This window comes from Sylvia atricapilla, chromosome 3 (genome assembly GCF_009819655.1).
Source record: "Sylvia atricapilla isolate bSylAtr1 chromosome 3, bSylAtr1.pri, whole genome shotgun sequence".
NCBI lineage: Eukaryota > Metazoa > Chordata > Aves > Passeriformes > Sylviidae > Sylvia > Sylvia atricapilla.
In genome coordinates, this window is record NC_089142.1 from 68,008,859 (window position 1) to 68,036,194 (window position 27,336).

Consider the following 27,336-nt stretch of genomic DNA (forward strand, 5'->3'; position numbering starts at 1 on the left):
ACTGAGAAATGTTGATGATATTGGCAAAATTTGATTGTTTGTGATTTTTTAGCCTATATAAGAGACCAGATTTTTTATCTAAAATTTTCTTTTTTTTGCACTCTGCTAGGATGACAGCCCAGTTATCCTTTCAAAAATATTTCTGAGATAGCACCACAGTCCAATATTACAAATCTAGAGAGATACTTTTTTTAAAAGAAAAAGCTTACTGGCTTCAGTTACTCCATAGTCCTTATTATTATGTCTCTAAAAGTCAGGAACACCTGTAGCTGATTTTTTTTAGGTGTATGGTCATGTCAATAAAAAAGCCGCATTCATTCCTGCAATTCTTTCAGTTTATTCACTGAGCAATGTTGACTGAAATCATAAAAAAATATTAGCCACTATTTACTGAGAAGGGCAGCCACTTGTTTCCAATGCTGCCACCAAGGACCTCAAAATTGCTTTCACTCCTCCAAGGAGCTTCATACAAAGAGCATCACAGGGAATTATTGATTACCTGAACTCTGCTAGGAAACAAGGCTAAAACCAATACTAAGTACTAGAGATTCAAAGAAGCCCTTGAAAATGCAGGCTGGCTTTAGGCACTTTGTAGTTCTGCAGTACCAGTAGATGCTGCCCCCTCCAGACTTTACAGTACTGAAGGACTTGATGTCCCTCTTGAGATGTGTTTGCATGTGGTAAAAGGGAAGAATTAATTTTTTCTCAATGAAAGGCACATTAAAAAAGTATTCAGAGAGAGAACTGCAGCAAAATGATAACAGCAGACAGTTTTTGCCAATTTCTTTACCAATAAAAATTCAGTTTACACTTACAAAATGTTACAGATTAGTCTAACTTTTACCTATTTTATGGATTTTAAGGAAAAAAATAAACACAAAAATTATAACCATTTCTTTCTCCAAATAATTAATAATAATTCAACAGGAAATAGAACTTTACTACAGAGAACTGAACAGTCACCTTCACAAAAGAACTTTTGATAAGGAATACAAAATATGCTGTGCTGGTTCAGACTAGTAGGCATCAAATTGGGGCTTTTTCACTCTGGCAAAACCTCCCTAGATATCTGCAAACTATGCTACCCCAGTTGGCAGCAAGGTAGTTTGCAGCAAGGTGTCATTTAGTTTCCTCAGTGGCTTTGTAGAGTCTAGATCTTAAGACATCTTTTGAGTTTCACATATAAGATACAATTACTCAGAAAACCTCACAATAGACTCAACCAAAGTAATTATGCCTTCATCTGAAATCCCAAACAGAAGCCTCAGAAACCAAGCTTTGTCTTTGGAATTTGGCATGTATAATAAATCTACTCTTGCAACCAACAGATATCTATGCTCTCCCATATTATTTCTTCACATTCTTTCCCACTGATGGCTATTGCCATTCAAGTTTGAAAATGCCATTCACTAACAAATTTCAATAAAAGCAGTGGAACACAGGCATAATGAAAAATTAAATAGTGATTGGCAGAAAACCAAAGAGATAGTCCAAGAAATCGAAAGGATGTGGAAAAGTGAACCTTTTTATTTTTCCCTGATAGCACACATCACTGCCATTATAAATCAAGGACTTATTTATACTTGCCTGTTTATACTAACGGTCGCAGCTGCCCACCATATGGAGACCTAGTTCCCATTAAAGTTTTCCTGTCTGCATGCATTTCTATATAGACCCTCAGAGGTATTAAACAGCAAATTCCTGAAGAGGTTGATGACAGAAAGAAGAACTCAAGGCAATCATGTTCATGTTGGCCAAGAAGAAATGTAAAAGCTCATTGCTAAGAGACAAAAAGTCGAAGGGGTAACAGGAACCAGGTTTGAGGAGGAAACCAACTCCCTGTGATGGTTTTTATTTTTTCTGGAGCAAAATATATATCAAACCTAGAATTTATGATTGAGTTTTCTCAATTTCTGCAAAACAAGGAAGAGATTACATTGTCCGTATTATGAGATCACAGATGCTTTAAGCATCTGATTATGCTACATAGGGGAAAATCAAGACAGTTCTCCACCTTCTTCCATACTCCTCCAAAGTCAGTCCACCTTTGGATCAGTCTGTGGCTCAGCTACTTTGATTCCATGCAGGCATAATGTACTATTTAGGGGGAAAAAAAAAGTCCTACTCATGAATCAGAAGGTTTACAAACATCACTTAACTGTTATCTAAACCAGATTTAAATCATGCAGGAAATTAATCTGGAAAGAACAGCATGTGTGATAGGCTAAATCTAAACACTGGTGTAACTAGTTTAAATTGTGGTTAAATAGAGATATGCTCTTTTGGAAACTGTCTTCTTGTTCCTGGAATAGTTCTGCATGCATAGAAAGATACAGAATCTGACTTTTCAAATAGCTCCATACATATCAAAAAGAAAAAAAGTCTGCAAGAGAAAGAGTTGGAGGCACACATCTTCAGTTGCGTGGATTAGAACTTTAGAAAAGCAATGTTTAGAGTATTACAGGTATCTCAGCCTAATGACAAAAAACCCCCAAAACCTCAAAATGTCTTTCAGATTTTTCTAAAACCCACCTGCTATTTTTACTTTTTTTTTTACCCCCATCTCATATCAACAATGCAAATTAGGATGCGTTACTGTATACAAGATTTAAAAAAATAAAGCTGGGTCCCTGTTTGGGAGTTGGAGAGCAATGATTTAATGAACTATATTTCTCTGTGGCTGACAGAACTGAAAAGATGGAAAAGAAAGCTGAAAACATGAGACATGCCAGGATATCAAGATGGCTTACAGCAGTACACAGATACTGCATGTCATTTGAGAGGGTTTTGATTTGTAGTGAGCACATGATAATTCATTTAGCATGTCTGCATTAATGTGATAAAAGAAAAAAGGTAGGACCAGCAATAAAAAAGTTAAGAAATGCTAAAATACTAAAACTTTGAAAGTAGATAGTGTTTTTCTTTAGAGTAACAGGAAGATCTTTACTTTAAATGTGCACAACAGCACAATTTTAAAACTTTATCTTCTGCCCTTACCTGAAATTTTTTTGAGAAAATGAAGAGTATGATCTTAAAAGCTTGGCAGTTAGGAGAATTTGCCACATTACATAGGTGCAATAACTTTGGTCTACGAGGAAAGCCTGAAAATGGCTCACACAGGCACTTTTTAGATACTGTTTAATTCTCAAGGGATGTGAAGCCAGAATTAGCATTTTTCTTATTTAAGAGGTGACCTTGCTCCAACAGAAACAGCAAGAATGGAACTGATATACATGTAAAATATCCCTTGTTTATATCTTTGGGTTTTTCACAAATATTATGTATCTTCTCATCAAAGGTTAAAATCTAGTAGAAGATGGGCTCCTAATGGCTGAGTGAGTGGCAACATCATTTATAGTATGTAAGAGATTTTTCCTAGACATATAAAAAATCTTGAGTAGGGTGGAGGTTTCTGATCCCTCTCCATGTGTGAAAATCAAGCAATTTTCTCCTTCCTTCAAAGTTTGTCTCTCCTGAATGCTTATGAGCAGCAAATTACCTCGGTGAGAGATATCTATTTTATCCACCATTTTCCTGAAGCTTCTCCAAAGCTTCCACCATAACAAATTTACTTGTCTTTGTTCAGACCGTCTAGGAGGTGACAAAGAGCATAGCAGAAGCTTTGTTTTTGAAGGAAAGCAATTTACTGGAGAAATGTCACACAAAATAAAAATAGGACTTCGCTGTTACATGGCATGCAACTGTGACAAGAATATTGATTTAAATTTTCATCTGCACAACAAAAATGTCACAAACACTAATGGCAGTATCACTTAATGGGCAGGTCCCTAAAAGTGATTACATTTTGGCAAATCATTGTTCAGGCTGATCCATCTGGGAGTAATATTTCAAGTTGTCCTCTAGGGACTTGGGCTTTTTACAAACATGTGACTTTATTTTTCTAGCAAAATAGAAATTTCTCTGGAGATACTGACTACATGGAAAACAGAGTAAATTTTCCTAGAAATGTGCCAGAACATGAGGAATGAATTCCCACAGAAACAAAGGGCAAGCACAGCCTTGCCTCAACACTTTTTATTGTACCTTACCAGTGTGAATGCTTCACGTAACACCTTCCAGAATGGAACACAATACTGTGTGTGTTTCCTTGGATATGCAATAACTAATCAATCTGCATCCAAAATACGTTATAATATTGCTGTGGGGAGGACAGCATTAAAAGAGATGGAGAACAGCATCTAGCAAACAATCAACATTCTGGTATAAAACAAGAAGTGGGTTATGTTTCCAAACCCTATTGCTTACTAGATAAGAGTGTGTATTTAGGTACAAAGTTAAACGTTTATAAATATCCCCTGATTAAGAGGTTTGAGTTATGTTCTACTGTTTTACAGCTTCAGTCTTTTTAACAGAAAGTAATTTATTAAAAAAAACCAAACAAAACAAACCCAACCCAATTGGTCATTTAGAATGACCAATTCTGACTGTAAGACATTGGGAAGGACCCCAAGTAGAGTATTGTTACTGCAGAATTTTTCTAGTGGCCTTTGAAGACCATTACACTAGTATTCACTTAAGAACTATTAAAATGGAATAATGAAACATAGTGACATAAACCAGCTATATTTTTGTGTAATTTTTGTGCAACAGCATCCCTATCCCTTGTACTACATGTCAGCTTGGTCTAAGTCATGCTTTGAACAGAATACACATCCAACATGTTGATTTTGTAGAATTTTTTTCCTTTCAATGCTGATCTTTGTTATTTCTTTAACCTTCTCTAAAATCATACTGAAGCCTAGACTGTATCCACTCCAGCCCACTTGTTACAGCTCTCTGGGGAGGGCTAAGCACAGCACCAGATAGAGGCACCTGAACTTGTGAATAAATAAGAGAGTGCAGTGCCTGCCATCACAATGACATTCTCAAGTCCTTGCTACCAAGATCCCATCTGAGCTGCCAGCCTCCAACAAGCAGTCTATCCATGCTTTCTATCCATGCCACTATCAGAAGTTGCAGATTAAAGTCTCCAGTGCTGTTTTGAGATCAGCACTATCATATAGATGTTCTGCTTCCTTGATCTAGTACATTTGTGAGAGACACACGTAAGCCCATTCGGTCACTGCCAGCCAAGGTGCACAGGCTTTTCCAAGAGATGTGTTTGCACATATACAAAGATTGACTGGGCTTGGGGTTTTTTTCGGATGAAAAACAGACACAGTGGACTATCCCAATCACCCCACTTTTCATATGACTGCACAGAGGTGGGATATGAAATAATGCACAGCTTTTCCCCAGTGCAATACTGGTGCTGCTGCTTCTCAGCTCCCTGTAAATGGGGCAGAAAAATCCTGGGTTCGTGTCCCACCCACTGGCACAAAGCTCAGAAATCATGTGCTTCTCCTCACTGACCCAATCCTCACAGCTGAGTGTGATATTCTGGGTCAGGAAACTGTCAAAATCATATGGCTTCCATAAAAAGAAAAATTAATATCTTGTTGAAAATTTAATTTCCCTTAGACACTTTCAGAATGAAAAAATAGAGAGAATTTTAAAACAAAAAATATTAATGAAAGAACATTGCATGTCTCTGATTACCTTCAATTTTAAAGTCAGTTTTCGATTATGAAAAAGAAAAATTAAAATATGTGCTATTACATTGAATCATACATTTCAAGAAAAAAGATGTTTTCATTCATTTTAAGTTTATATTGTACTATTACTAAAAATTTGAATACAAAGTCCAGCCTTTTTAAACCAGTAAGTTAATAACAGACCAAAACCAGCCACCTGCTTTTCTTATTTCAATTATAATATGCTTATTCAAGTCTCATAAAAAATGGAACAACAGAATTCCACAGTTTTTAAATTTTTAGTTATGAGAACAAATGTTAAAAAACCCAAATGCATCTATACAAAATATGTAAAGAAAGGAATCCCTTTTGATCAATCTCCAAGGAACTTTCTACACCTGATATAAAAAAATTATATTTCCATAAATTTTGAGATTTTTATACCACAAACTGTATTAGAAAATAAATCCAAATAAATGTATTATTTATTTATGCAAAAATTGTCCTAAATGAAAAAGGACTGAGAAAGGAGAAACCAATCAAGCGTAGTTTGTGTTTGTCTCAAACTCCTGATTCTTGATACTTTAGTTCCCTACACTGAAATAATGGAAGCTCCTCACTATGTCATGGAGATCCATTCAGTTTGTATGAAAGTCTTTAAAGCAATGATTTAGAGGGACTTTTAGCCAGAGAAAGTAGCTTTGAGATCTAATCACTAAGGTAGCAAAACCTAGACTCCCTGGAAGCTGAGGCTCAAATTCTGGCAGGCTCATCTCAGTCTTTCATCTTTCAACGGTAGATTAAATTCTGTAGAGCTAAACACATAGGGGTCCTCCACAGGATTTTAAAAAGATGAAATCCTATCTTCTCTAAGTTTTGTTAAATATAACATCTTTTGCCTTTTTTTTTCCCCCTAAAAATAAATCCTTGCAACTTGAAATAATTTTTTAAAATACATTTCTTTTACAAATGGCGCCCTACCTTCCTGTCTTGAAGGTGTGCAGCTGTATTTCTTTGATTATTTTAGTATTACAGACCCTTTTCTATAGAACTGTTCTATTCCACGGGCAGCATTACTGGAATCAGGGCCCAAAGGAATACCAGCATTTCTTCCCAGTTTAAGATGTGCTCCTTTAATTTTTTAAAATTGCAAAAAGCTCATCAGATACACTGAAAACATTCAAATAAAATTTAAAGCTATCTTTATAAAGAGGAAGACACCTCAGCAAATATCAAATTAACTATTGACCATCTCCTACAAATCCCTACGTGTACTGAAAACAGTCTGAGGAAATTAATGACAGTGGCTACTACAGCTTCAGCTGAAAATTTCAGAGCTAAAACTGTTGATACATATTACTGGCATCAGCGATTTTACACATGTGCACCAGGGACCTAATTTAAGCATTTAATGACAACTAATGCATTACACAACCCTATATATTTTGGTAGATACTTGGTACAGTTTGTCCCAAAGGCTTCTTCAGCAATTAAAAAGAGCCAAAAAATTGCTAATAGAACCTGTGATAATGCAAAACATCTTGGAAAGAGAGAAAGTGGGATTTATGGATTCCTAGTCCTTAGGTTTTTGATTTTTTCCCAATTAAACAAAAAGAGTTATCAGAAAATTAAATTATCAGTACTTAAATCTTTCTTAATTCTGACTGGGGTTTAGGCATGTAAATCCAAATAGACCCCAAAAGAAAGATGCCTAAAGAAAATGTATAATAACAATTGGATGACCTTGGCACTGTTTGGAAAACAGGAATCCTAGGAGTGGATGCATGGGAGGAAAATAAAACTGCAGTTTACCAAAGAGGCACTGGCCTACACAAATAAAACCCAAAACTTGAGAGTCTGCATCTTCTCCCCACGAAGCTGTAGGGAATACTTTGATATACAATATAACATATTTTCTGTCTAGAGAGAAATCAAACAATATAGTATAACACAGCCAATCTTGGTGCTGCCACATGAAACACCTGTTGTTTCTTTCCTCAGGGTCCTTTCACTACACCTAGCTCTTATTAACCATGCAATGTCTGCTAATATTTCAGAAGAGAAGAAGATACACTTTTTAAATTATTCAGAGCAACAAAGCCTGAAGATCTGGCTCAATGCTTTTGAAGACACACATTTTTACAAATGTTGCTGACAAATTTTGTGTTAAAAAGTGCTTCTCAAGCTTTGTTTTACAAGTTGTTCAAGCTGGCAAATGCTAGACATTAAGCAGCCCAGGACATGTTTGTCAGCCCTCTCGAGCCTGCAGCTGGTCAAATCCCTTTGCACAGTCCCATCAGGGCTGCAAGAATCTTAGATTAAGTGGTACAGGAATGGTGCCTAAAGTGCACCCCAAAATCAGACAGCAGGCTGAGAAGGTCTTTTTTGCAAGCCGTGTTGTCTGAAGCTCTGTCACCCAGAGATTGCAAAGGGAACAGTCCACAATTACACAAAAGACTTTGAGACTCTGGACATCAGAAGAATGATGTAGAAGTTACAGAGCAGTGGAAAAATCACAAAACCACAAAAGTGTTAGAGTTGGAAGGGACCTCTGGAGATGATCTAGTCCCATGCCACCAGCAAGGCAGGGTAATCCAGAGGAGGATACACAGGAATTCATCCAGGTTGGTTTTAACAGTCTCCAGAGGGGAATACTCCATACCTTCCCTGTGAAGTTCAGTGTTTTGCCACCTTCACTGTAAAGAAGCTCAAACTATGAGGCAAATGCTAAAAAGTGAGCACAGAGAAAAACTGAAACAAGTCTTTGGCAGACTGCCATTTCCAAACAGAAGCAGAGGATATTTGGGTTACCAAAGCTGAGTTCTGTCACCTTGCCACAGAAACCCTGCTCTCCATTGAGCAAGTTCTCTATTATCTTTCCCAAGGGCTGCAAAACCTTATCTTGGGCAGATTCTGCACCACTGTGTGTCAATGCAGATTTGTTGTGCTGTTCTTGAAAACACTTTTACCTTCACTTCATATGAATCAAGTAGGATAAGCATCAAAGCAACAACAACAATTCTTTAAATTAATTTATCATTTGATTGAATAATTTTGAGAAAGGTGTCAAATTCAAGAATCATCACACAACTATTTTATACCTAGAACACAACCATTCCTAAATTCTGCTCTTTAGCATCAGTCTTTCAATACAGTCAATCTGTTCATATGAATTAATACAAGTTATGGAATATCCACAACTAAAAAAATTTAGAGGCATGCTATTAATTTCTTCTTTTCTATCTATCACTGACTTAGACATACACAAGCTAAGTTTTTTCTCAAGTAATGAATTTAAGTCACAGCCACCTATTTAAAATCCCCAATAAAAAGCTATTTTAAAACATTTTGAACATGAAAGAATCTTTTTTTGTTTTCCTTTTTTTTGTTTTCTTATGTAAACAATTGTATTAAGTTAGATTTAAATCAATATAGGGACAGATGTTGAGAGTCACTATACCTTAGGGTATGATCATTTCTGCAAGAGGGTCCCAATGAAATTCAGGTATTTTTTCAGAAGATATGCACTGGCATGAAAGCATAAGTTTTGTAATTCCCCCAGCACCAGGCAAACCAGCAATGACCATCTTACTAGAGCCAACTGTGAACCTCACTGGCTTTTATGCACAAGTGATGCACTGTGCCCAAGAATGGAGTATAAATCTCAGTTTTATAATAGTGTCTGCAATGGAAAAAAAGATTGAAAAATCCCAGAGAAACAGTAAAAATGCAGCTTCTTTGTCTGGACAGTTTCCTTTCTTCCGGCATTCTCCACTTCATTGATTACTCAATGCAGATGGACTGACACCTCCAATGTGATATCTGCTAATATTTATATTTTGATAGCAGCCACTAACACATCACACACAATGCATTGGAACTCATAAGATATGGACACACACAGTAGGACAATAGGACACTATGATAGGACTCATAGGACACACATAATCCCTCAAAACTCATAGGATAAATAAGAAAACAAGAGAGAGGAGCCCAGCATCTATATAAATGTAGTGTTTTACATTGCATCTTTACACATTTAGGTAACCTAATGCACCCTGAGGTATTTCTGACTTCAATGCTGTAGTATTTCACTTTCAATTGCTCACCACAGTGTCCAAAATAATGATAAAAAAAACATGATTTCAGGGGATATTTCAAGACAGCTATAAAATCATGAGAGGTAATGTGAAAAGCACAAATATGAGATGATAGCAGTTATTCAGAAAAATGTATCTAGAAAAACAGACCAGGCAAGGTGTTGTCATACATGCAGAAGATTGAAAATGTTTTGTTATGAAACTTTTTGACTTTTCCGAGTTAAAATATTTTCCTTTCCATATTAATTGTCCATTTGAAAGCTGACTTGACTTTAAAATACAGTGAAACAACAGATTCAGTGGACTTACAACTTTGCTTGCCTGTGACTCATATTCTGAATAAAACACATCCATCTACTGCCTTGCTGTCATTCAGAGCATGGCTGGGTGGCAGTGCATATGAAGACTAAGTGCACAACGAGTCAAGTGAACAAATTTGCAAATTCCGAACAAATCCTCACTTCAAAGTGCCTCATTAAAGGAATTCCATAGTTCCTCACTGCTTTGGCTGTGCACCTCTATGACAACAATATTAACATTTTGGTGAAATTCTACGGTTATATTATTATGATGATGACTGCAAGTTCCTGCCTAGAGCCCTTGCACATGAAGAGGTTTACAAGGAGAACTTCACTGTCACCTTGTGCACCATGGGTCTGGAGAAGGGCAGGCAAGGGCAACACAGCTGCAGTGGGGAAAGGGACAAAGGGACCACTGTCTTCCCACGCCACATCTCCAGTGTTTGCTATCAACCTGAATTTCTCCAAGGACTCTTATTTCTTTGTTATAATCAAGCAATCAGCCCTTAGAGTAGGGTCTGAACCATCTTAACCTGTTGAGTTTATTGGAAATTCAAACATACATATACCTACAGAAATATGAACTTCAATTGCACAAATTTCCAATTTTTAATGAGGAACTACCTTTTTATTCAGCCTACCACAAGTCATCCCAACCATAGAGCTAAATAAAATACATGGTGATACATGCATTTTAAATGCATCTTAAACTTAGTAAAAATATTAAAAATATGCATTTATTATAAAATAAAATTATCTATTAACTGCAAAGTTTTTCAAAGGAGATAGGATACAAGAAAGGGAAAAAATAGTTATGGTGAAGTTTAATTGCTTAATGAATTTTTTTAAACTTTTCATAGAATCAGAATAATGTATTGGAAGGGACCTTTAAAAGTTGTCTAATCCAACAGCCCCTGAAATCAGCACACATATCTTTCAATTGATCAGGTTGCTGAGAGTCGCACCCAGTCTGGTCTTGATGACAAAAAAAAAAAAAAAAAAAAAAAAAAAAAATTGTCCTTATATCTAGTCTGAATCTACCCATTTTCAGTTTAAAACCATTAACCCTTGTCCTATCTCAAGGCCCTGATAAAAGCTATCCCCATCTTTCTAGTAAGTCCTTTATAAGTAATGAAAAGCTGCAATAAGGTCTCCCTGGCATTTTCTCCAGGCTGAGCAATCCCAACTCTCTCAGCTTTTCCACAGGGAAAAGGAGCTACAGGCCTGATTATTTTCAGGTTCATGTTTTCCCTGTCAGTACAGGTCTGCACAGCAGAACACAACACTCCAGGTGGGGTCTCACCAGAGTAGAGGAGAGGAGCAAAATCCCCACCCTTGCTGTGCTGACCATGCTGCTTTGGTATCAACCAAGATACAGTTGGGTCTCTGGGATACAAGAGCACGCTGCTGGACCATATCCAGCTTTTCATCCACCAGTACGCCCAATTTTGGACAAAGCTAAAAATAATACAGAAAATCTAATATTTGCCCCAGTACAGTAAGTTTGGTATTTCATTAGAGGTCATTACCTCTTTTGTTTAACCACCTGGTAACCATTCACAGTAGAAACTAAAGCTAGTTTTGAATTGCAAACAAATAATATTGGAGGGGGAAAAAATCTGTAAAGCAAAAAGGAAAAAGAAATATTTTCTTAGTATATACAATGAAACTGTAACCTTATTTAAATGTTAATGAAAAACCTTGGAAATTTTACTGAAGAATTTTTTTCTTTAGACTTTTGCAACTATGTCTCTTTTTTTCTCTTTTCTTCATAAAACTTTTAAGTTCTGCATCAATAGAAAACATATCTAAATTCTGATTTTTTTTGTACTACCTTTTTTCCACAAGGTTTAGCTAGTCTACTTGAAACTTTCAGGTCAACAAAGATTTTATTCAATCCAGCAATAGTTTAAATTACTATTGCTTTTTGAAAGAACTTTAAAAAAAAAAAGCAAACATTTTTAACAATTAGGGAAAAAAATGTGCATGGCCTCTTTTCACATACTTTAAAAGTGTTAATATCTAGGTGAAAGCATTTATTTTCTATGTAAAAGTAGCTCTAATAATTTGAAATTAAGCAATATAAAAACCCCCACGTTTTAGATTTGAATAGGGATTAATTTGAAGTCAATGGGCTTTCATAAAGTTGATTTTAAAATGGAAATAACTGTTGCATATGGGATTGGACTGCTCTTATTATACAACCTGTTTCAGCTCCTGTAAGCTTATATGTGCTTAGATTATCTCTACAGAAACCCATACTGCAAAGGTGTCAGTGTTAGAGGAGCTTGGCAGTGCAGATTTACTGCCCTCCTCGGTCTTAGGAATGACAGCCTGATTTAGTTCTGCCTGTAAAGTCTCGTCACGGGGTGAAAAAGGAAGGCAGAATAAATCACTCTTTCAATTAGATAGTTCACTAATGTTTTCCAATAGTTTCCTCTCCTACTAGACATATTATCTTCATATCCTATCAGGCTCCCTTGCCTCCAAGTTATCTTTATGGAGTAGGGAGACTAATGGATTCTGCTGCTTGTGTCGCAGTCCCTGCTCAGCAATTACCCCTGTAAGCACCCCGGAAAGAGCAAGCAGCATCGTTTGGATGAGCAGACTCTAAAATACTCCTACAGAAGAGAGCTTCACCGCCATCATTATTTTGATACAAAACTTCAGGCTGAGCTGAGAGACTCAGTTCCAGCAGGAGTTTGATAAAGCCGAACATGCGTGACACAGCGATGGCAATCTTCTGTCACAGCCTGATGCTCAGAGCCTTAGTCACCCGTAATAAAGCACTGAGAAATGAAGGAAGGCAGGCAAATAAAACTATAGTGGTCCACGGAACACAAGGGCTTGGAACACAAGGTGGGAAAGAATTGCTCCTGTTGCAATGACAACACTTTTAATTATATATAGTCAATGAAAAATAAACTATTAGAGAATGAATAAAATACTTCCAATTAATGGAAGTAATGTAATGTTCAAACTTAAATGAAGTATTTTTCTCTTGAGGGTTTTGCTGTACTATTTTATTTAGCTTAATGTAATTTAAATTATAAACAGAATGGTTTTGTTAGCCCCCAGAGAAATGTACTTTATTTATAATGTATTTCCTTTGAAGTGGTTATGGAAATCACGCTCTTCCTGAAGTCTGTATTTCACATACCACCTGCAGCTGCAAGCCAGTCAGTCCTCACAAGTTAAATATTATCTGTCTGGTGAAGTGCATTACAAGAAAACCTGAGATTTTCTTAAAATCCCAGGGGGAATAAAAATTTTTAGTTCTGCAAACTAATAAACTTTCTAAGAATCACTTTCTAAAAAAGTTATTGAAAGATGTTTGTTGATAAAAGTTATGTTTTTTTCAGAGGAAATGGAACTGAGCCATAGTCACTTCAGTAGAGTTTTTAATGAACACAGTGAAACAATAATTGTTTATACTACACCCTAGAGAGAGTCTCAGATGGGAAAAATTTTATTTTGTATACTTAAATGTAAACACATAAATATTTCCATCTTCCATTTAAATAAGAAAAATCCTTAAAATTTTAATTCTAGTATAAAGAGCAGACATTCTTTCAGGAAGAAAATTACAAATGCACAGTTTTTATCACCTTTTTCCCTCCAAGTAATTAAAATTATTTTTTTACACATAAATAAGCAACTATGAATGAATAAATGGACCCTCAGTCTATGTGCTCTCCTCACCATAAATAGCCACTGCATTGAGTTGGTTGAATAACTAGAGACAAATAGGAAATTATTTCTAGAAAACTAATTTTGGCCATTATTCATCTCTATAAAGGATAATAGTACCTTACCCTACATGCCAGCACGGACATACAACAGCCTAAGCTGAGATGCTTCTCCTGAAATAATGTCACACCAAGTCATTTCAGAGGGAATAGACAATTAAACACTGTAACATTTGGCTTACTCTGCAACTGCTTACATCATTGATCTCGTGACAGCCACAGTCACAGATTGTATGTGCTTTGAAAAGACCCTTCCTTTTGTCAAACCTACTCTTCTGCTCTAACCTACTACCAAACTAGATAGATAGATAAATAAATAAATAGATAAATAAATTAAAATACAAGTTTTCATTAGTCTTGGATTAAGAGCTTGAATAATTTTTCCAGGGGTAATATATAGGAGCAAAAATTTCTTTGTAACTACTCTATAAAACAAATATCATTGTTCTGGTGTTAATTTCTGATTGAGTTGGTCGATTTTATCAATATCACAAAGTTTCAGGTAGATATTGAAATCTATTAAAATACTTACAATCAAATTTATGAACAAATATGAATTAATTTTTGCTGTTGCAGTAATGAGTGACATAGGAACCCCAGGCAGGCGCAAAGGAGTGCTCTTTATTGCCAAAAACCCAGCCTTTTTAAGCATTTATCTGGTTATCAGTTTCCATAGTTTTAAGGCACAACAAGCCCAAGTCAAGCAACCAGCACACACCAGGATGTGGACATGTGGCAGTCAGCAGCACGGCTCTCATGAGACATGTTACAAGGCCTCTCCTTTGTAAAGCCTTACCTATCAGTAACCTTTTACAAATTGGGTTTTTAAAAATAATCTTTCTCCATTTACTACTGTACAGACCTCTTAAAAAAAAAACATTACCTCTGGCCCTTCTTGGATCAGACATTATCCAGTTCACCCCAGAAAGTGACACCAATTGTGTCAGAAATTGCACTTGGTTTTAGAGATCCAAGATGTACCACAACCTTTGCAAACATCTATGCTTTGCTAAAAGCTACTCAAACACAAGTACTACTTGCATTGCATGACAAATGCACATCACAGTGACCATCATCCCTGCATTTGAGGCGAGATTTTAAGACTGGCAGCCCAGTCTAGCTAATGTAGCTGCGGTCAGCAAGAAAATGCTGTTCCTCAAGATGAATGTAACACATTCAGAACACTTGTGGGTAATGAAGAACATTATTTTATTATTTCTTTATACATATAATTCCTTAAGAGGTAGCATTACAGCATAGTGTAAATCTAAAGCAAACCATTAGATTTATTTGCACAAATGGATTTGTTGCTATATATTTATTATCGAAAAAAATCCCAAACAACAGCTATCAATCCCTGGCTTTTCTGAAAATGGATTATGTAAGTTGGTGCTTTAACCTCTCTTTTTTTTTGCTCACTGTTTCCACATGGTCACATCAGAGTCTACGTGACAAATATTGCATGTCTATACAGGAAGAGAGATGTGGACAGTAACAAAATGCACAGAAGTTAACTAAATTAATTTAGATACTTTCCTTATTACTTTCCTTTCAGACTAAAACTGAGCACAGTTCCAGTTTCTTTCAGGTATCCTGAAATTGGGCATCCATTATAAATTTTTCTGCAATGAAACAATAGTGCCACTGACACCTACGAAAAAGACATTTGCCCATTCTCCCCAGGCTCAATATCCTCTCCAGCATAATAAATGTCTTTTGGGATTGCTTTCCTACCCATCAGTTACAAGTGGGAAAAGCTTTGCATACTCAAAACAGAAAATATGAACTTTTTTTCCATTCTAGAGATAGAAAGCCGTTTATGAATTCTGATAACTTAATTTTAGCTTTAAGTACCAAACCAGAAAAATATGTTTTCAGTATTTATTAATAGAAATACTGCCATCCTAAGAAAATAAAAGTCAGAATCCCAAATCACAAAATTTCACTTCTTGCAAAATACCTGAAAAAACAACTAACTAAAGCTGGAATATGATCAACACAACATGAAAGGCAGCTGTGTATGTAACAACATGCAATATATCTTGTCATAATTTCAGGATAAAAAAGCAGGGATAAACATTGTTACAGGATTCATCCGAGGCACCTGTTGTTAAAACTGAAGCCATAAAAAATTCAGCCAGTACGCTGTGAAAATGCCTTACTGAGATGACTTACTTAGAAACCTTCTCCAGACAGAACTGAGTGATGGAAATTTCAAAACGCTCCAGAAACAATCACAACAAACTTTCAGTGTCACAGTTCCAAAAGACAATGTGAGGAACGGAGTTATGTGTTTCTTATGTGCAGAGACTGTGCCAGCATGTGTAAATACAGGCCATCTAAACCACTGCTGCACACCTAAATATACAGCTAGTTTCCATAAAATTAGAAATGCAAACCGAGGTAGAGCTTTTTCAGTGTAAGGAATGTAAAAGAAACACCAATTACAATGTAGACATAAACTCTGCAGCTTACCAATTCATGTGAATTATTTTAAGTGCCACTTCAACTGAGACATAAAACAGCATAGCATACAAGGGAGAAAGCAGTCAAGAGACAATAAATGCTGGCAATTTAATTAGAACAATTTAGTCCTTTGCCTAGGTCTGCTAGCTCAGAGGGAGGTGACTCGTTGAAACTAAATGCAGCCAGCATATCAAAACAAAAAGGAAAAATAGACTTTTCAAGAAACTGAATATAAATAACTGAATTCACAGTTTTTCTATAGAAAAACTGAATCATTCTGCAGGAAATCCTGGTGATAGAATATTGGCTAAATTTTATATTTTGTTGGAAACTCATGGAAAACTTTAAGATTTGTGCAGAAGCTCAGGATGATCAACAGAAATAACTCGAAGGCATCTTTCCTCTGATCGTTAATACCATGATACTCCTCTACAAATACCACGATACTCTTCTATTCTTCTTAAGACATAAAGATTCATGCATGTAAACCTGTTCAGCCTAGCTCTTACCTGGCTAGCTCTTATTCTGCTAGCTGTGTGGCTGTAATAACAAGAAGCTCAAGGCTTACTAGCTGCTTCAGAACTCATTCAATTTCTCTGATGGGTTTTGTGCCTAAGCTCAAGTTTTCACTACTGCAGCTGCTACCAAAGTTAGCTCAGGTAGCCTTACAGGAATGGGGCCAGCACCTGCAAGTACTTAGAACAGATGTGGCAAGAAGACCAAACACATTGTGACATATGACACTCTACTTTTGTGGTTTTGTTGACAATAAAAGTAATCAAAAAATTGCAGGGTCTTAATGATACTATAGTCCATAAATTCCAAAAGATCTCAGCTCCACAAAGTGAGCACTGTTGCCAAAACCCAGATTTTTCCCAATATGTTGAATACTTTTAAAAATATAGTGTGGATATAAATAGGGTTTTTTGAATTTTACCTACATGGTCCAGTGAGGATCATCAGAGCAGCTAGTTGGATCAGACACTGTAATTCTGTGAATTCCTCTTTTGGAAACAAAACTGGTACTGTGTCAGCATGTAGGCTGTGAACAAAGCGAAAGATGGAACAATTATTAAAACAGATTATAGAAACATGGGGAAAGAACAGACATATAAGCCAAACAAGATAAGACAAAAGCTTTCAATACTTTTTATTGCCAAGTAACACTGTTTTTTTTTTCTTTCTTTTTATTTTCTTTTCAATCTGAGAGACCTAGTTGGAAATAGAGGAACTCAAGCGTGCATTTATCACAGAGATCTGGAGCTGTGGTAATAACATGGTACTGACAGGCCTTTGGGCTGCTCACACCTATCTCCAAAGGGCTATGCATGAGCACAGTATTTTCAGATGTTTGTTTTTTTTTTCAAACCTCATGACCAAACTGGAATGAAAATAACAGTTTCTCCAATACAGTACAAACAGTCATAGAACCATAGAATATGAGGTAGGACCTTTCCTGGCAAGAACACAATCTTGACAAGATAACCCAGCAAACTGTCCGACTAAATCTTAAAAGTGATCAGTGCTGGGCGATCCACCACTCTCCTGGAGATATTATTATTTTAAGGCTGCAACTGTGCCAGCAAGTAAACTTCTGTAGCCTGTGTCTGAAAATGGGCATTGCCAGCATAGAGGAATGATGAGTCCATTCAGATCAAAGAGCAGATCACACCAAAGATAGAATTAAGAACTGAGGTCTCCTTTTCTTCCCCGAATGATGCAGACTTTCTAGCTAACCACCTTGAAAGTTGGTCTGGAATGTAATTTTTCAGGTAAAAAAATAACAGAGGAAGCAAAAATACTAATAATTAAAACCTAAACAAAACACCTTCCTCTGCAGAAGTTGTAAATTTCTGAATTCGGAAGCCTAGGAGAAAGAATAATGACTGACCACCATGTTCCATTTCATTATGTATAATTAGGGCCAAGCAGAACCATGTGCCATTATTATCCCATTTATTGCATGCCATTGCAGTCTAAGGCTTCCAGACCGCTTTGAATAACTTAAACACAGAAGAGTGAATCTAATCAAGATGTTTCACAGTTTTTCTTGGTGTCTCAGCCTTTACCAGAATGCCAAGGGATTTTACTCCCGGGTGTTATAAAAAGGAGGCAGGAGACCAGAGAGGGAATATATTCGCTATGCTGCATGTTCAGCTTCCCAGGAAAAAAAACCAAAACCACCACCAAAACCCAACAGCAACAACAAAGGTGAGGTTACTAACAATGCCAAGACTATATTCCAGTTACCTTTCAGAAGGGAAGAAAATACACATTTACTATCCATGTACACTGTTGCATGGTAGCCCAGCACTTGTAACACAGCTCTGATAGACCCTTAACTATGAAGGTCTTCCCCTCCTCTGGAAGAAAGCTGTTCCCTCCAGTAATGCTGCAGTGTCCAGAAGAAGCACCTTTGGTGCTAGAGCTTGCTCTTTTGGCTGAGGAAGGAAGCTTCCAGACTTCTCAAGACAGCAGCTCTGATTTTAGTGCTTCATTCCAGCAATGCAGCCATGAATCTACATACTAATAATTCACTCACGCAGTAAGTAAAACTACAGTTGGCACAGCATGTATCAATTTTTGTTGAATTGAGGTCCCCAGAGGTCTTTAGTGGAATGCTTACATAGTGTCGACAACATGAAACAACAATGCGAATTACTCTTAAAAAACCCTCGAATGTTTAAAAAGTAATTGATCCATATTTTTAATTCAAAAAGTATAAAGGTTGAAAAAGATTTCTCATTTACACTATCAATGCAGAAAAACAATTAAAAAAACTCTGCTATACAATCAAAGTCAGTTTTAAGAAACTTGCAAAAGAGCAGCCTTTTTTTAGTTAGTTGAGCTTCCTTCTACTTGAGGAAATTAAGTTTCTGGCATTTAAAACTCGAATTTTAAGTCTCCTCAAATAAGCTTGTGTTGTTTCTATATTCAGCTACAAAGGTACTCTTTGTGAACACTGACCAAGGCCAGTTTACAATCCAGCTTGTGCAGAACATCAAACTCCAGTAGAACATCCCTGGCAACAAACCCTCCAAACCCGAATCCAGCCATCAGCACGAACCATGGACCTGTTTAAGTCATCATCAGCCACCTCTAACCTCATTTAGTATGTGTCTGTGCTAGAAAATTTAATTTGAGGGGTGCTTCTAGGCATTGGCACCTAAACTCTGCCATAAAATTCTGAGAGTGGTCCCAGCACAATTTTAGCTTGGGTGTGGTTTGGGAGGCAGCACAGCCAAGGGAATTGGAGTTATGCTCTATGGACATGGGAACACTATGAAGATGAGAGGAATGGATTTTGTGGCACCACAAATACAGCTGTGATTTCAATAAAAAAAAATAAAAATAAAAAAAAAAAAAAAAAAGGAAAAAAGAAAGCTGCAGTCAGGACAGGCAGGCACTCGGGTATTCCAGATACAGAACTGAAAATCACATTTTATGACTTATACAATTCCTTTCCTATATTCATGAGAATTCCTACTTAAAACAAAAAGAGACTGTGTGCTGCCTTTAGCTTTCTACTTATCTTCAATAAAATCTCACTTGAGACTAGAACGTCAGAAAGGCTTCTAAATAAAGAGAAGTACTTTTGTGGAAAGCAAAACTGTGGATGCAGTAATTTGTACCCTGCTTACTTGAGATAACAAATTTGCATGCATTGACTCCACACTGAGAAAATTAGTTCCCGTGTTTCACCAAGTAGCTTCCTCTCCATGAAAAATAAAATTCACAGAGTGGTAAAACTTTATACATAATACGGTAATAAAAACTTTATACATAATAACTTCACATGAGTGTATATGAAGAGAGATAAAGGTGATCTCATGTGTTGGGATTTTTTAAATGAATTATGTTCAATTTTTGCCTTGCTGTGAGGACAAAACAGGTCTCAGAAACTTGGCTTACTTATATATTTTTATTTTCTTGCTGAAATAACCTCTGAAAATCAACATTTTTACACATTACATTTTTCAACCTCAAAAACACCTACAAAGATACCTAAATAGATAAGAAGCATTTTAGTAGTTGAATGAATATGAATAATAATGAATATGGTCCTGATGCCAAAAAAGTAGAAAAACGGCAGTTTCTATTTCCAATGGACTTTAAAGCACAGAAAATATTTTTATTCTTAAGCTTCAGACATAAAAAAGTCTGGAAGTCAGAAGCATTTCTGTGTTGTACTTCTTTCAGTGGGTCCCTTTAGAAAGAGTTTAGGATCATTCTGGACCAAGACAATATCAAAGACTGATGGCAAAAGACTGCTACTGTAATATTTGTGCACTTGAAAAGTACGTCCCCACTGATATGACAGAAAAATGTGCAATGTGTAGGTCAGAACAGAATTTCTTTGCTGGGACAAATTCAGTATCACACAAATTCATCCAACTTGCTCTGCTCTTTTCAGGATGGCTAAACCCAACCATTTTACGCTCCTTTCCTTCAGTTTAACAGATGTAAAAAAATATGATTAACATCCTGATTTAGGACAAAGTTCTTAGTGAAGACATGTCAATTCACAGTACTGTCTTAGCCAACTCTCTTTCAGCTGCTAAAGAACTAGAAGCCTTTATTTCAGTTTGAAGTTCTGAGGTACAGTAAAACAAAATCCAAGCATTTAAGATATTATTTTAGTTTGGCAGTCTCATAGCTCAAAAATTGTTTCAATCTAGACATATCACACATGTTTCACTCTAGGATAGTGACGTCAGTATTTTACTGACAAAGTTGAGTGCCTATTATGGAAATACTCAGGACTGCTCAGAATGAAGGTGTTCAACCCAGTTCAGACCACACACAAAGCATTTCAAAAGTGCACTACAGTGTCTGAATAATCAGTAGAACAAGCATCTAGGAAAAAGGAAAACAGGAAAAAAACACTAGAAGAACACTTCAGTCTAATTGCTCTATTACTTATGTTTTCTACATATCTGGCATAAACCACAAAAGCTTTTTAAAATTTGCAAAGTGATTACACTTTCTCTTACTGTTGTTCTTTCCTTCAGGTGCTTATTGATACCTGAATACTAGTGTCTCTGACAAAGATTATTTTACACTGTAATCTTTTAAATGTCATGTATAATTTTATATGACACTAAGAGATAATAATGATAAAACAGACCAAAACAGGAAGCTTACTATTTAGTAGAAAGTCGTCAGCATTAATAATTTAGGAAGTGGTTCCACTTTACTTTAGATATTGTTGCAGTTAAAGGCATCTACCCCTGAACTGTACAGGGTGCACAATCAACACAAGAAAAGCTCACACACCAAAGAACAATCCAACAGAGCTGATGTGTTTTAGCTGCTGGCCCTAGGGTGAGGTGAAGTAAGCTTTAGGAGGATCTCATGTTCATCATCCATTATGCGGCACATATAAATCAGTTTTGATGAATGAGTATTCATTTCTCATGATCACATATTGGTATCCTTAATTGTTTTTACCAATCCCTTCTAGCCACTGTTTAGTCTATAAATATTCTGATCCATCCAGCCACTTAGAGAAAGATTAGGCTCCACCACATGCATGGAAAAAAACCCCATTACCCCTTCTTGTGGAAGACACTCTTATCTGAAAAAGATGCCTCAAGCAAACATACTGCTCCATTTCTTTCACAGTTACTCAAAAGTTTCAAGATATTCATGACTGCTGTACTGACAGCCTTTTCTTCACACATCTCTGCAACTAATAACCCCCCTTCCAATGTGGTTTTACTGTAACTGATTACTCTAAACACACACAAAAAAAAAAAAGTCTTACGAAACAGTAGACTTTTCAACATTTGAGGAAATATTTGGGTGTGACTTATGTACACAAGATACGTCTGGTGTGTTAAATCTGAGAAAGTGGGAAAGCACAAGTAAAATTTTGAATTATCATGAGGCAGCTGAACGTGCAGTGAGTAATATGCTGCTTTATCAGTTGGAAGCAGATGGACTTTCCTGAAAAGGGATTGTAAGTCTGTTAATGGAAATGTGCAGCTTGTTCACTGGAATACCCAGGTAGGAAATGTCACATAATTTGGCCTTTCCTAACTACACCAGCCAGGCAGTACAGGAAAATCCAAGTAATCATGAATTTCTTTCAAAACTCCATTTTGTATCAAAGATACACTAAAACTCGAAAAATGTCCTAATGAAACATCTGATGAGAAATTATGTGATTGACGATGTTTATAAGCAAAAAGAAGAGACAAGCTGTTGGCAGGAGGTGCAATAATCTCCAACATCCACGTACCAAAAATCCACTATTTTACATCCACAGTGCAGCCAACAGCCTGGCTGCCCTCCTCCAGCCCCAGCTGGAGCTCCTGTGGAGCAGGCGCCTTCCCCTACCTGAGGCAGGACCCTGCGACACTGTGATGGAGATGTCCATTCCATTCCCTGGGACTATTCCAGCCACCCAGAGGGTCCCTGGGAAAGTAAAGAAGGCAGCCCTGCACACCCCAGGGACAGCAGCAAACACAGCAGCATTACACAACCTCCAGAGTGACTGTCACTTGAAATAATAAAATAAAATTAGCTAAGAAGCCTTGGATTCACCTCTGCTCTGGGTAACCCTGTTCATACTGCAGGGTCCTCTGTGAAGAGAGGCAGGGGATGCCTCATGCTGGGTGCATCCTGGTGCTGTTCCAGCTGGCTCCAAGGTAACCACCGCAGGGTATGGATGAACCCTGTAGCTCACTGGAAGTGCCCTGTGAGATATATGGCCCATGGAGAGCCCAGGCTGGAGCAGGATCATCCTGAAGGACAGCAGCCTGTGGATGCCTCAGGTTGGAAGAGGGAGCAGCATGAGAAAGAAGCAGCAGAGAGGAGCTACCATCAAGTGATCACAACCCCTGTCCCTGTCCTCCTGTGCCACCTGAAGGAGGAAAAACCAAGAGAAAGCTTATCTGTGGGGAAACAGTCCTCACCCCCAATGGGGTAATTGTAAGCATCTTTTGGGACTGCAACATGCCTTTGCTCGCATCTGAAAATCTGTTAACCTCTTAAGGTCACTTGCAGAATGGTTCTCCGTGGAGCTGAAGTCAAAGATCTGCTATAAATTTTGTATAGAATTAGTATACAGAACTTCAGTAATGGAAAAAGCAGCTCAATCATTTCTTTCTCTATCAACATAGTGAATTTTTCTTTAGTCTGTTTGTTAGTTTCCACAAAATAAAAAGCTAAACAGTTTTTTCCTGGTGAGGAGAAGGGATGAGGGAGGAAAAAATGAGAAAGGAATGATATGTGGAAAGATAAAAAGCCTTGACACAAGGCTCTTGTGTCATTAAATTCACAACTTAATCAATGAATCAGATCCCAAACGACAAAGCATACTGTATCATCCCAATGCTTTACTAAAACTAGACAGCCCAGGGAAAATAAGCCAGTGGCTTTCCTATCACGGTTTAACTCCTCTGCTCAGATAATACAGTTTGGCTTTGCTCGGGATTTATTTAATTCTGTATTAGGAAAAGCTTGGAAGTGATTACTACCAAGGGCAGTAGTAATCAACATCTGTTGTTGATATACATTTACTCAGCTGAGTTAATATGAGTAAAACAGTGTAAATGACTCCAAAGTATATAAATTCAGTGGTACAGGAGATTAGGCTCTAATGGGATATATATCCATGAAAGCAGCAGAATGACCTCTACCCTGGCCAGGACAGAGGATCAGTGCAGACCAGAAAGTCTGTGTGCTGTACTTAGGCTTTGGCTCCCACAGGCACTATCATAAGAGCAGGCACTTCAGACTGATTCACCATAATCACTGCTACCACGCAGCACTGCTTTGCTATCCTGTCATTTCACAGGTCATTATAGTAATGGAAGTGCTGTCACCTAGATAAAAATGTAAAAGTACACATTTCTCTTGAGAACTGATAGTAACCTCAGCCACATTTTCTAGCTGGAATTAACATGGGTTTTGCCTGTGCATGTTTCCTTCTGTATTTCAATTTAATCAAAAAGAAAGTGTTGTTTCTATACATTCACAGAAGAAGTGATGTTCCCTAAAGCATAATGATTCTGTTTTTCCTGCAAATACAGTTTTCACAGTTTTGCTTTAGAAAACAAAGAAAATTATGGGCTTTTTCTGAGAACTGTTATGACTGGAAGTGACTTGGTTTGTTAAATATTTCAGAAAAATTAGATGCCTTAGGAACCGGGGAGAGGACTCGTACCTCTTTTCTTTCTCTTACAGGCTGAAGTACAGAAGTATGGAAGTGGAAAACTATTTTCATCTTAAAGGAAAGCTTAACTATACCAGACTAAACCCAAAGTGATATGAATCAATGCTACCTACCAGGAATACTAAAATTTTCAGATACCTATCTAGATTCTGTAAAAACTAAACTAAACTAGCTCTAAGCCAAAAGCCAAATCTGAAAGTAAGATGAAAAGTAGTCTGGTTAGACTGGAAGGGACTGCTGTGTTTGGCTTTCCCTGGACTATGAGAAACAGTGTTTTTCCTTCAAAAAATGTTTTATTTAATATCTTTTCCAATTCTACAGGCACTTAAGCTATTAGCAATAGCCTTGATTTCTTATACTGTCTTTCTGAAGTATCTATAATTGTGGCTTTTGACCTTTTAAGTTATATATTCAGCAGCCACCAGGAACATACCGGTAAAATGTTTTATGAACCTTCTGATCTAGGAATTTACTGAATAATTGGAGTGTTGAGGAACAATCCTTAAAACCACAGGTACTTCCATTCCATGGTACACAATCATATTACCTTTATGTTTCTGCTGAAGTAATGCAATTCAAGACTTAATAACAATATTAAATTGCATAACTAATTTAGAGGCATTAAAGAACACCAGGATGTATTGAGACAATTAAGATCTTTAGCAGCATTACCTTATGATATTTTCTGCCTCTGGAAGGCAATGTAATACTAGCCCAACATCAGCTAATGCAAAGGTTCTCACTGGGATAATATTTTAAATTACTTAATAAAGACTTTAGCAGACAAAAATCCTGCAATTGTCTTCATGGAGTTCATAAGTCAAGCAAGGCCCTGATTTATTACAAGCTAACAATGTAATTACAGGAATTATGCATCTTTCTGACATTACAAATGAGACAGAATGCTGCTATTTTTCTAAATGCAGCAAAAGGAAAGTCAAAGAGATAGAGAAAACCCTCAAGGCTGAGCTCAGTCTTACATCAGTACAACAGAATGCCAATGCAGAATAACCAACAAACTTGTTGTGCCTCGTGTTCCTTGCCAAAAATGTGTCAGTATGGGTAACTTTTGAATTAACTGCATTTGGGAGCAATAATACCACTCCAATGATACAAAAATGATAACTGCATCAATTCTAAAAGACACTATTTCTTTTCCATCAGAAATATCCCTATGGTTTAACTTCTCAGAGATGTAACAAATGTCCTGAAGAGTGCTGTTGTTACCATGTAACTTAACTATTTATTTTGTTCTGATGTGAAGAATTTGTTGCAGGAGCTTCTTCCCAGGATCACAGGAAAAAAGCCTACTGGCTAATTTAGATTAAACACCTAATACATAGGCAACTTTAGGCAAGTTGGGTTCTACCCAAAACTAAGCCAAGAGTCTGAATAAAAATCTATCCCTTTCCTTCACTGAAAAACTCAAGGTCTGAAGATTGTTCAAGCCAGAAAATATCACCCTCTTCCCCACTATCTGAAAATGGTCTGGAATCCACTGATTGCTAAACTAAATTTCTAAGTCACCAAAGCAACTACTAAACTCAGTCATTATTTCCTGTATTTCTACCTGATTTTTTTTCTGTTGTTTAATTAGCAGCATTCGTGAACAGAAATCTAAGCATTAAGAATGTGCAATGAGGAAATGAGTCTGATGTATATAACTGTGTAACAGGTAATGCCAGATAGAGAGACAGTCATTACACAACCAATTATTGTACACATCTGCCAATGGAGAAACCAGTTGGCTTCAAGATTCATAACTGAAATTCAGGTTTTGACAAGAATTCTGCCAAGGATGGCATATTGTTGGACTGAGCCCTGAAGCAGGGAGGAGAGCCAGGTGTTACTCTGTATGCCTCTTCCAAATATAACATATCCCTTAACCACCCTTGTCCACAGGAAAAAGAACATCTTTGCATTGTCCAGATTATTCTGAGAACATAAGGCTGCAATATCACCCTTTAGGCACCACTCATGCCACCTTTCTTTCAGTACAGGTTCTCTGACCTGCAGATCTTCCTCTGTAAACCCTGGGAAAGTGTAGGTAGCTTCAACTGGCATTAGAGCAGTACCTCATGCTCTCCTGTTTTTTTAAAACAGTACTGCCACCCAAGCAAATATACTTGTTACAGACAGGAAAAGAAGCTCAGGAGCTGTTTTTACTATGAAAGTTATCTTTTTAAAAGAAAATTAATTTTCTGCATATCCTTTTTTTATAGTCCAGGAATAAGATCATAATCTTGTTCTACATTAAGTCAATGAAAGAAATCCAGTGTCATGGATGGAAAAAGAGAAGCAAGCATTCCTAATTGCTCAATATCAGTACTGCTCTGGAAGATTGTTTGGCAAAGCACTGCTAAAAACTGTTTCTGGTGTCATCTATTCCTTTAAATAGTACATTTTTTTATGAGGAGCTAATTTAATGGCAATATCAGCTCAAATCATAGGTTGGTTCCTTATACCTAGTAATTTTCAAGGACAGCCTTTAAACCTTGCAGCAAATAAATAAATTCCATTTACAAAACTTTTTTCCTTATTATATAACTTCAAATAAGTCAACATTTCAAGGTTCTGCTATTTATATGAAAATAGCTCTTTCTCAGCCCAGCAAAGAAAAGGAACAACTAGCAAAATTTTAATAAGATTGTAAATTCAAAAAGCAGTATGAGATTATAAAAAGTGTGTTGATGTCTCAAACACACACATATGCATTAGATGTAAAACTGCCATTTATTTAAAAGCCTACCACTCTGAAAGAGAAGAAAGAAGTGTAAGGAAACCCATGATGGGTAGTAAGAAGGATTGAGCAAGGCAAGTTCCAGGTGAGGCTTATAAAATTTCAACCAAGTGGAATCATCTTATTTCAGGCAGACAGAGAGTAGCTGTTGGTTGTTTACTTGCAAATACAACTGAGGTGAATTTCAAAGCAAAGTTAGTTGAGACAGAGTTTTGCACTCATGCAGAGAACAGTTTTATAGTGGACATGACTTTGACAATTACTTT

At 36.8% G+C, this 27,336-nt stretch overlaps 2 long non-coding RNA genes across 2 annotated transcripts in view; one reads left to right on the top strand and one right to left on the bottom strand.

Annotated features, from left to right (window-relative positions):
* The window catches only part of LOC136359230 (uncharacterized), a 177,848-nt gene that overhangs the window by 135,152 nt on the left and 15,360 nt on the right, over nucleotides 1–27,336 (top strand). The gene's annotated exons all lie outside the window — the stretch shown is intronic.
* The window catches only part of LOC136359231 (uncharacterized), a 195,394-nt gene continuing 186,891 nt past the window's right edge, over nucleotides 18,834–27,336 (bottom strand). Inside the window, exons 2-3 of the long non-coding RNA XR_010743242.1 lie at nucleotides 19,039–19,532; nucleotides 18,834–18,930 (exon numbers count right to left, since the gene is read on the bottom strand). This is a non-coding gene — a long non-coding RNA (uncharacterized lncRNA). The remainder of the gene's footprint in view (nucleotides 18,931–19,038; nucleotides 19,533–27,336) is intronic.